The sequence below is a fragment of the Alexandromys fortis genome, unplaced genomic scaffold (genome assembly GCF_014885135.2).
Source record: "Alexandromys fortis isolate MF-2015 unplaced genomic scaffold, M_Fortis_MF-2015_v1.1 scaffold_240, whole genome shotgun sequence".
Taxonomy (NCBI): domain Eukaryota; kingdom Metazoa; phylum Chordata; class Mammalia; order Rodentia; family Cricetidae; genus Alexandromys; species Alexandromys fortis.
In genome coordinates, this window is record NW_026068133.1 from 955,102 (window position 1) to 965,788 (window position 10,687).

Genomic DNA, 10,687 nt, shown 5'->3' on the forward strand with positions numbered 1-10,687 from the left:
AGACCTCTGTCTGATGTGGGGTTAGTGAAGATCTTTTCCCATTCTATAAGCTGTTGTTTTGTCTTGTTGACCATGTCCTTTGCTTTACCGAAGCTTTTCAGTTTCAGGAGGTTCCAATTTATTAATTGTTTCTCTCAGTGTCTGTGCTGCTGGGGTTATATTTAGGAAGTGGTTCCCGGTGCCAATGCATTCAAGTGTATTTCCCACTTTCTCTTCTATAATGTTCAGTGTGGCTGGCTTTATGTTGAGGTCTTTGATTCATTTGTACTTGAATTTTGTGCATAGTGATAGATATGGGTCTATTTTCATTCTTCTACATGTTGACATTTGATATCTTTTGCTTCTTCTTTTTTTCTTTTTTGGTTTTTCGAGACAGGGTTTCTCTGTGGCTTTGGAGCCTGTCCTGGAACTAGCTCTGTAGACCAGGCTGGTCTCGAACTCACAGCGATCCGCCTGCCTCTGCCTCCCGAGTGCTGGGATTAAAGGTGTGCGCCACAACCGCCCGGCATATTTTTTTGCTTCTTTATCAAAGATCAGGTGTTTGAAGATGTGTGGATTGATATCCAGGTCTTCTATTCGGTCCATTGGTCCTCCTGTCTGTTCTTATGCCAAATTAGCTCATTTCTATTAATCTATGTTCTATTGTGTGGCATTACCTCTCTTCTATCATGCACCTCTTGTTTCCTCTCCCTGTCTCCTGGCATCCCCAGCAAGTCTAGATTCCCACTCCTCTTCCTTTCTCTCCCTGAAAATCCTGCCTATACCTCCTGCCGGGCTACTGGCTGGTCAGCTTTTTATTACACCAATCAGCCACACAACTTTACATGGTGTACAAATTCCCATAACAATAATTTTGTTTTTGTTTTTGTTTTTTTGAGACATGGCTTTTCTGTGAAACCACTCTGGCTGTCCTGGAATTCATTCTGCAAACCAAGCTGGTCTCGAACTCACAGAGATCCACCTGCCTCTCTCTCCTGAGTGCTGGGATTAAAGGTGTGCGCCACCACCACTCAACTTTCCACAATAATGATCTATGAGTATTATATACTTGTAATTATATATTAATGTAATTATATAATTATAGGTATACATTATATACTATGTAATCATACAATATAATGACAGCTATGTATCATATACAATATATCATGCACACAATAAAATGTATATAATAACAGATATATTAATATGTATAGTGTGTATGCATATGAATGTTGAGGTCAGAGAGAAGCTTGCAGGAGTCAGCTCCTTCTTTCCATCAAGTGGATTCTAGGGCTGAACTCAGGGCCTTAATCTTGGCAACAAACGTTTTTACCCAGTGAACCATCTCACCACCCGCAGTAAACCCCAGTCTTGTTTTGGTTTTGATTGAGACAGGGTTTCTCTGTGTAACCCTGGTTGTCCTGGAACTCTGGCCTCAAACTCGGAGATCCATTGTCTCTGTCTCTCAAGAACTGGGATTATAGGTTTGTGCCACCACTGTCCAACTGTTTGTTTGATGTTTGTTAAATTTGGTTCTTTTTAAGACAGGGTCTCATGTAGCACAGGCTAGCCTCTAGCTATAAGACCGAGGATGAACATGAACTCTTGATCCTCCAATGCCCGAGTCAAAGAATTACAGACTTGCGGACATATGCCACACACCTGGCTTTGATTTCCATTTATTTTTATTCATGTGTAAGTGTGTGCCTGCATGAGTTTACTCACACCATGTGAGGCCAGAGGTGTCGTATCCCCTAACACTGGAGTTACAGGCAGTTATGGAATAAGCCTGAATTCTGTACAAGAGCAGTAAGTGCTCCCAACCACTCAAATCTCTCTGGCTCCCTCATTGCTGTTTCTGGGGGAGTGTTGAGACAATGTCTCCCCATGTAGTCCTGCTAGAACTCACAAGTAGACCAGGATGGCTTTGAACTCACACAGATCCTCCTGCCTCTGTCTCACAAGTGCTGGAATTAAAGGCATGAGCCACCATGCCCCCAGTTCTTCGTTTTGGGATGGAGAGAGGTCTCACTATATAGCCCAGGTTGGCGGGAAGTCTCCGCCCTCTTGTCTCTGCCTCCTGAGTACTGATATTACAGACACAAGCCTCCACACTCGACCAAGGATTTGGATATTTGAGGGATCTCTAGTCAGTCTGCCATAATCAGAAACACACGGGCTTGCAGGTGACTCTGGGTGATGGCACGCACTCAGCCCCCAGGGGGTGACAGGTGCCTTTGCATCTGCTTAGATCCCTATGCCGGTGTTTCTGGCCCTGCAATGTCCAGTAGTCATTTAACTTAAAGGGCAGATTATTCCCTGCAGTTATTATAACAAATAAGACATGGATCAGGGGAATGAAGAGATGGCTCAGAGGTTAAGAGCACTGGCTGCTCTTCTGGAGGTCTTGAGTTCAATTCCCAGCAACCACATGGTAGCTCACAACCATCAATAATGAGATCTGGTGCCCTCTTCTGGCCTCTTGTGTATATACAGCCTGCCAGCAGACCACTGTATACATAATAAATAAGTAGAAAAAAAAAAAAAGACAATCACAGTGTCAGGCACCTTTAATGCCAGCACTCCGGAGGTGGAAGCAGGAAGAGGAAGGTGATTGTTGACTCCACTCTGAGCTCAAGACAAGCCTGGGCTACAGGACACCCCCATCTCAGAAGAGTGGAGATACCCAGCGTGTCACACCACCAAAGCAAGTTCCACAAAGAACTCCTCCACTGTGGCCAATGTGACTTCAAACTCGCCAGACCTTTCTTCCTTTGTCTCTGCTATGAGACCAGCATCTTCTTCTCAGGGTTGCCACCAGAGTTCTGCACAGTCCTGGCCTGTGTGTTCTGGAAACTTCTACAGTCTGTGTGTGGGTGATGTGCCCATGAGAACCTGGGGTTCAATAGCTGACCTTAGCAAACTAGTTCCCTAAAACAAAGGATCTGGCTTCTCCATGCATGGAAATCCCCTCTCTGGCCTCTCTGACCTTGAGACTGGGTATGTGTCCTTCCATGTGCTCTGAAGATAGGCAAAGCCAGAGGGGGTAGGGCCCTATGCAGGGATCTGCAGATCAATAGCCTCCCTATTCTTGCCAGTCCTCGAGTATTGATGATACAGAAGGCTGTGGCCACATCCAGAGTCGTGGCTTCAACAAATTCCCCAGAACCACTGGGCATTGTTAGGAAATGTCACGTTCTCACCAGCCTGTGCACACCTGGACAAGTCACGTTCTCACCAGCCTGTGCACACCTGGACAAGAGTGCTCCTAACCACCAAGTCCTATTATTAGATGGGATTTGAAATATTTATTTTATTTTTATTTATGTGTATGTGTAGGTGTCCGAGTGTGTGCCCCATCTGTGCAGATGCCCAAGGAGCCATGAGTTTTAGGTGTGTTTGCACACAGTCTCGTAAACCCACCCCACATTCCACAGGCTGAGCTAGATGTGGTGGTACACACCTCTAACCCCAACACGCAGGAGGCTGAGACAGGAGGATTTTGAGCTCCAGGTTAGCCTGGGCTACAAAGTGAGACCAAGAAGAAAAGCAGAGAACAGAGGGTTGGTCAGGATGGCTCAGCAAGCATGGCATCTGAGCTCCAATCCTAGAAGCCACACAAAAAAGCCAAATGCAGGGCCAGTGAAATGGCTCATCACCAAAGACACTTGCTACCAAGCCTGAGGACCAGATTTCAGTTTCCAGGACCCATGTGGCAGAAAGAGAGAACCAGTTCTTGTAAATTGTCCTCTGACCTCCACACAGGTACCATGTGAAATGTACACACAGACAGACAGGTGGAGAGAAACATACACACATACATACATACACACATACACACATACTTATACATAGATAGATACTTACATACATCGATACCTACAGAGACAGACAGAAAGCAAATCTGTAATCCCAGCATTGCTAATGCAAGGTGGGAGACCTAGACAGAATCTCCCAGGAGCTCGGGAGCTCCACCTAGTGGCAGTACACAACACAGCAGGGCAAATAGGAGACCAGCCTCAAGGACGTGTCCTCTGAGAAACTCCTCTCTGACTTCCACTTTTACCACGTCTGGGTTGTGCCCACACCCACACACACTCATGCTCATGTGTGCGCACGCACACACACATACGCATGCTCACGTGCACACACATACACACACATGCTCACGTGCACACACACATAATAAATGAATAAATAAGAAAAAAAAGAGAGAGAGAGAATGGGGAGAGGAAAGTGAGGCACAGATAGGCAGATGCTGGCTTAATGAGGCCCAACATTCGTGAGGGTTGTTTGTTTGTTTGCTTGCTTGTTTGTTTTTTCTTAATGTGGGGCTCAGTGGAAAGTCCAGGGTTTCTTGTTTCTCCCCCCCCCACTTTGTTTTGTTTTGTTTTGGCGGTTTTGTTGTTGTTTGTTTTCAAGACAGGGTTTCTCTGTGTAGCCCTGGCTGTCCTAGAACTCGCTCTGTAGAGTAGGATGGCCTCAAACTCAGAGATCTGCCTGCTAAGGGTATGAACCACTACCATCTGGTTGTTTAATCAGAATTTCTAAATTAGGTCCAGGAAGATGGCTCCTGGAACTTGTACTGAAGGTCAACGAAGTTCAGGTCCCCAGAGCTCACGGAAAAGCCAGGTGCGATAGCACCCAGCCATTACCTGCATTGGGTCATCCACAACAAGAGCATAAACTTAGTGTGTTTTACAAGGATAAAAAAAAATGTCTAACTCTGTCTGCATCTGAGGCCATCTAGACAGTTAGAGCGTGTGAGGCAAGGCATGGTGATGCATAAACACACCAGGCCAGCGCTTTGAAGACAGAAGCAGGAGGACAAGAGGTCAAGGCTAACCGGGCGGTGGTAGCGCACACCTATAATCCCAGCACTCGGAAGGCTGAGGCTGGCGGATCTGAGTCTGAGCCCAGTCCCGTCCACAGAGTGAGCTCCAGCACAGCCAGGTCTACACAGAAAAACCCTGTCTCAAAACAAAAACAATAAAAAGAGATCAAGGCAAGGCTTGATGTGGTGGGTGTGAAGGTAGCCTGAGCTACATAAAGCAGAGGGGAGCCAGGTGGTAACGGCGCAGGTCTTTAATTCCAGCACTCGGGAGCCAGCCTGGTCTACAGAGCCAGTTCCAAGACAGCCAGAGCTACACAGAGACCCTTTCTTGAAAAAACAAACGAAAAAAAGGAGGGGTGAAGCATAGGAAAGAAAGATTGAATTGAGGGTGCAAGCAAGGCTTTACGGTTAAGGTTTAGGATTGGTGCCTGCAACTGCAGTCAAAGGCTCCAGAGTTTGCAGCCTCAGATTCCTAACCACAGAGGAGGAAAAGCTGTTCTCAGTGTGCCCTCTAGTGGCCAGGATCAATTTTTTTTCTTTTTTTGGTTTTTCGAGACAAGGTTTCTCTGTATCTTTGGAGCCTGTCATGGAACTAGCTCTTGCAGATCAGGCTTGGCTCGAACTCACAGAGATCTGCCTGCCTCTGCCTTCCGAGTGCTGGGATTAAAGGCGTGCGCCACCACTGCCCAGAAGGATCAATTTTTGACCCACATTTAACCCCTAATGGAGGTCTGAAGCCACGGGACACCCAAAACATGCTATTTCGTTCTCCTCTCAAACTTTCTCAGCACTGCAGAGACACACACCTGTCAGTCGTCTCAGCACTGCAGAGACACACACCTGTCAGTCATCTCCACTGCAGAGACGCACACCTGTCAGTCATCTCCACTGCAGAGACGCACACCTGTCAGTCATCTCCACTGCAGAGACACACACCTGTCTTTTCAACACTCCCAATACCAAAAGGCGTCAGAGAGAAATATGAGGCTCAACTGGGCTACAGTGAGAGCCTTAACAATATAGGACTAGAGCAATGACCCGTGATCAAGAGCAATGGCAGCTCTTGAAGAGAACCTGGGTTCAATTCCCAGCAACCACATGGTGGCTCCCAACCATCTCCTGTTCCAGGTGATTCACAGACATACGTGCAGGCAAAACATGCATATGTATAAAATAAATAAACTATAAAAGTAAGGAAAGAGGAAGATGGAGAGGTGGAGCAGCAGGGAAGAGTGCTTCCTGCTCTGTAGAGGACTGGGCTTCAGTGTCTAGCACTCAAACTGCCTCCGGCTCCGGGGGATCTGGCTCTCTTCTCTGTCTCCCTTGGACACTTACACACAGATATACATAACCCCAGACAGACACACAAATAATTTAAAATAAAAATAAAATCTTGACAGAAAGGCCGAAGAGAGGATGAAAGTTTGAGGAGACCATCGGAACCTGACTTAGCTCTGCAGGACACTTCCATGTGTGTGTCCCACTAATGTCATTTTTTAGCTGTTTTTGTTTTGCTTTGTTTCATTTTGTTTGTTTGGCTGGCTGGTTGGTTGGTTTCTCCAGACAGGGTTTCTCTGTGTAGTCCTGGCTGTCCTGTAACTCACTCTGTAAACCAGGCTGGCCTCGAACTCACAGAGATCCACCTGCCTTTGCCTCCCAAGTGCCGGGATTAAGGTGTGCGCCACCACAGCTAGCTTTATATTTTAATTTTCAAAATTAATTAACTGTACCACCAGACCACAATTTCCCCTTCCTCCTCCCTATCCTCCCCCTATCCTTACTCCCCAATCCAGTCTTCCTCCGTTTCTGCTCAGGAAAGGCCAGCCTCCCGTGAATATCAACAAGACACGGCGTAGCAAGTTGCAGTAAGACTAAGCGCCTTTCCATGTGTTAGGGCTGGGCAAAGTGACCCGGTATAAGGAACAGGGTCCCAAAAGCCAGTAAAGGAGTCAGAGGCAGCCCCTGTTCCCACTGTGAGGAGTCCCACAAGCTACTCAACTATAGCATATGTGCAGAACAGCATAGGCCAGTCCCGTGCAGGCTCCTGGTTGGTGGTTCAGTCTCGGTGTGCTCCTATAAGCCCGGGTTAGTTGATTCTATGAGTTTTTGTGATATCCTTGACCCCACTGGCTCCTATAATCCTTTTCCCCTCTTCTGCAGGATTCCCTGAGCTCTGCCTAGTGCTTGGCAGTGGGTCTGCCTGTTTCCAGCGGTTGCCAGGTGAAGCCTCGGGCGACAGCTGCTCTAGGCAGCAATCTCTGTGTATAGCAGAGTATCACTGGGTATCATGACACCGACATTTTTCCTCCAGTCATGTTTGGTTCTATCCTAGGCATCTGAGTCATCCAGTCTGCGTGTCCTGGTGCTCCAGGCAGTGTCAGGGGTGGGCTGACTCTCCTGGCGTGGGTCTCAGGCTGAACCAGTGGCCAGCCACTCCCTGCACCACCCGTACCCCAGCATACCCCACAGGCAAGACGTACTTTAGGTCAAAGATTATGTGGCTGGGTCAGTGTCCCAACCCCTGCACTTGAAGTCTTGCCTAGTCACAGGAGATGGCCAGTTCAGACTGTGTGTCTGCTATTGCTAGGCGTCTTTAATTTTTAAAGTTACCTACACCAGATGTCTCGTATAAATGGAGTCGTATTATACATGGGATTTCTATTTTATACATTGGGGAGGGGGATGGATGAAGCAGGCCCAAAGCCCAAAGCCACCTAGAACTTGGTATGCAGATGAAGGCGACTTTGAACTGGTAATCTTCCTGCCTCCACCTCCCAAGAACTGGCTCCAGGCACAGGTGACCACACTTTGTTCATGTTTCTGTGATGCTGGGGTGGACCCCATGGTTTCGCTCACCAACTGAGCTACACCCCCTACTTCACCCCCAAATGCCAACCTTTCCCCAGGTTTCATTTGTGTGTGTGCATGGGGTGGGGGCTGGTAGAAGTTTTTGGGTTTTTGTGTGAGTTTTATCTTATATTGGTATAGTGTATTTATACCTACTTATTTATGTTTGTGCTTACGTGTGGACACAGGTGGAGGTCAGAGGATAGCTCATGGAGGTCGCTTCTCTCCTTCTACCCTGTGGGTTCTGAAGATCAAATTCAGGTTGTTAGTGTGGGTGGCAAGCAGCACCTTCACCCATCGAGCCAACTTGTCAACCCTGTTCCTTTGTTTATTTGCAGAGACAGAACCTTGTTTTGTAGCCCAGGTTGGACCGTAACTCAGTGTCATTTTCTCTTCCTTCAGAACAGTTAGGTTTACTAGTATCTGAACCCACATCCAGCTTTGATTTTCTTTTTCTGGTTTTGTTTTATTTTGAGTTTTTGAGACAGGGTTTCTCTGTGTATCCCTGGCTGTCCACTCACTTGGTAGACCAGTCTGGCCTGGAACTCGCAGAGATTCACCTGCTCTGCATCCTGAGAGCTGGGATTAAAGGTGTGTGCTATCACCCGGCTCAATTTTAAAGGAAAATAATAGTTTTTATTACACCCATTTATTTTCTTGGGGAAAGCTTGTGTGGAGGTCAGAGGACAGCTTATGGGAGTTGATTCTCTCCTACCACGCAGTTCTGGAGTTTCAGCTCAGGCCGTCAGGTATAGTAGCAGGGGCCTTTACCACCAAGCTATCCCACATCTCCACCTTCTTCTTCCTTCCTGTTTATTATTGTGGTTGTCTACATGAGAATGGCCCCCGAAAAGCAAATGTGAGGAATGCTTGGTTCCCCAGTCGATCTGTTTGGGAAGAACTGGGAATTTATTAAAGGAGGTGTGTGCTTATTGGAGGAGATGTGTCATGGAGGTGGACTTTGAGGTTTCAAAAGCCCAGCAGGACCAGTGTCTCTCTGCCAGCTCTTAGAGGTCAGGATGCAAAACTCTCAGCTACTGCTTTCTGCCATGATGATCGTGGACTAAACATCTGAAACTATAAGCAAACCCCCAATTAAATATTTTCTTCTATGAGAATTGGCTTGGTCATGTATTGCTGTGTATATGTGTGTGTGTGTGCATGCACGTGTGTGCTCACGCACATGTGTGCTCCTTCAGAGACCAGAGGCATCAGATCCTCCTGGAACTGAAGTTACAGGCATTGTGAGCCACCTGAAGCCTGACTTGGGTGCTGGGAATCAAACAAGTCCTATGGGAGAGCAGTGGGCATTCTTTTTTTTTCTAAGATCTATTTATTATTTTATTCTATGTGTATGGGGTTTTATCTTCATATGTGGCTGTGTACCATGTATATGCAGAGCCCAAAGAGGCCAGAAGAGGGCAATGAAGTCCATGGAACTGGAGTTACAGATGGTGTGAGCTGCCTGTGGGTGCTGGGAACTGAACCTGGGTCTTCTGCATGAGGAGCCAGTGCTCTTAACCACTGAGCTGTCTCTCCAGCTCCTCAGTAGGAAGCTCTTAACTGCCGGGTTGTCTGTTCTGTTCTGCACCCTCACCGCGCGCGCGCACGCACACACACACACCACACACACAGAAACAGCATTTAATCCTGAAATCATCCTCGCGGTAGATTCTAGGACCACCCTAATCTGTCTTCGCCTGGGCACTTCTCAAAGCCCCATTTGCCCATCCGGTCTCATCTGCATATTCCAATGGATGAGGTTGGGGACGAGAGAACTGTGTCTCTGGTGGATTCAGATACAGTAAGAGGCAGCACTAGGGGCAGAGGCCAGGGCCTCAGACAAGCTAGGCAATCGCTACCACTGAACAACAGATCCAGCACGCTTTATAAGTTTTTTAAGTGTAGGATGTATGTGTCTTCACCATGTGATATGTGTGCAGTGCGCAAAGCAGCCAGAAAGAGGGCACTGGATCCCCTGGAACAGGAGCTACAGGTGTGAGCTGACATGTGGGTGTCCTTTGGAAGAACAGCCAGTGCTCTTACCCACTCTGCCATCTCTGCCGCCCCCCAGTCAACTTTTTGCTTTTTCTTTTGAGACAGGGTCTTGCCAAGTTGTCCAGGCTGCCCTTAAAATCATTCTGTAACCCAAGCTGGCTGTAGGCTTTACATTTAAAAAAAAAAAAAATTATTTATTATGTATACAGTGTTCTGCCTGCATGTATGCCTACAGGCCAGAAGAGGGCACCCTATCTCATTATAGATGACTGTGAGCCACTGTGGTTGCTGAGAATTGAACTCTGACCTCTGGAAGAGCAGCCAGTGCTCTTAACTTCTGAATCATCTCTCCAGCCCCCAGGCTTTACTTTTTAATTTTTTCAAGACAGGGTTTCTCTGTAGCTTTGGAGCCTGTCCTGGAACTACCTCTGTAGACCATGCTGGCTTGAACTCACAGAGATCCGCCTGCCTTTGCCTCCCGAGTGCTGGGATTTAAAGGCATGTGCCAGGCTTTACATTTTATACCGTGTGTTGTTGGTATTTGCGGAGGACCCATTGTTGGATATCCAGGGTAAGAGAAGGCCGAGGTCTTGTGCCCCCTCTCCGACTGCGGGGCTCTTGCTTTCTTTCCATTTCTCTCTGCTTCCTACAAGACTTCCATTAGCATCTCTTGAAACTTTCCCTGCTTCCTAACAGGATTCATTAACCGGTTGTGAAATCAATTTGGTGGATTGCAAACCCGGTTTTTCCATTAATGCAGTGTAATTAAATAGAACATATTAATGTATGGACACAGGGCTGGGGTGAGGGCTGTGCTGTGAGAGTTTGTATAAATAAATAAACACATGTATTTATTTATTGTGTGTGCTGTGCGCATGTGTGTGCATGCCAATGTATACATCAGAGGACAACTTGCAGAACTCAGTTCTCTCCATCCACCATGTAGGTCCTGGAGATCAAATTCAGTCAGTCTCAGAGGCAAGCACCTTTACCTCATGAGCAATCTTGTCAACCCAGTTTTTTTTT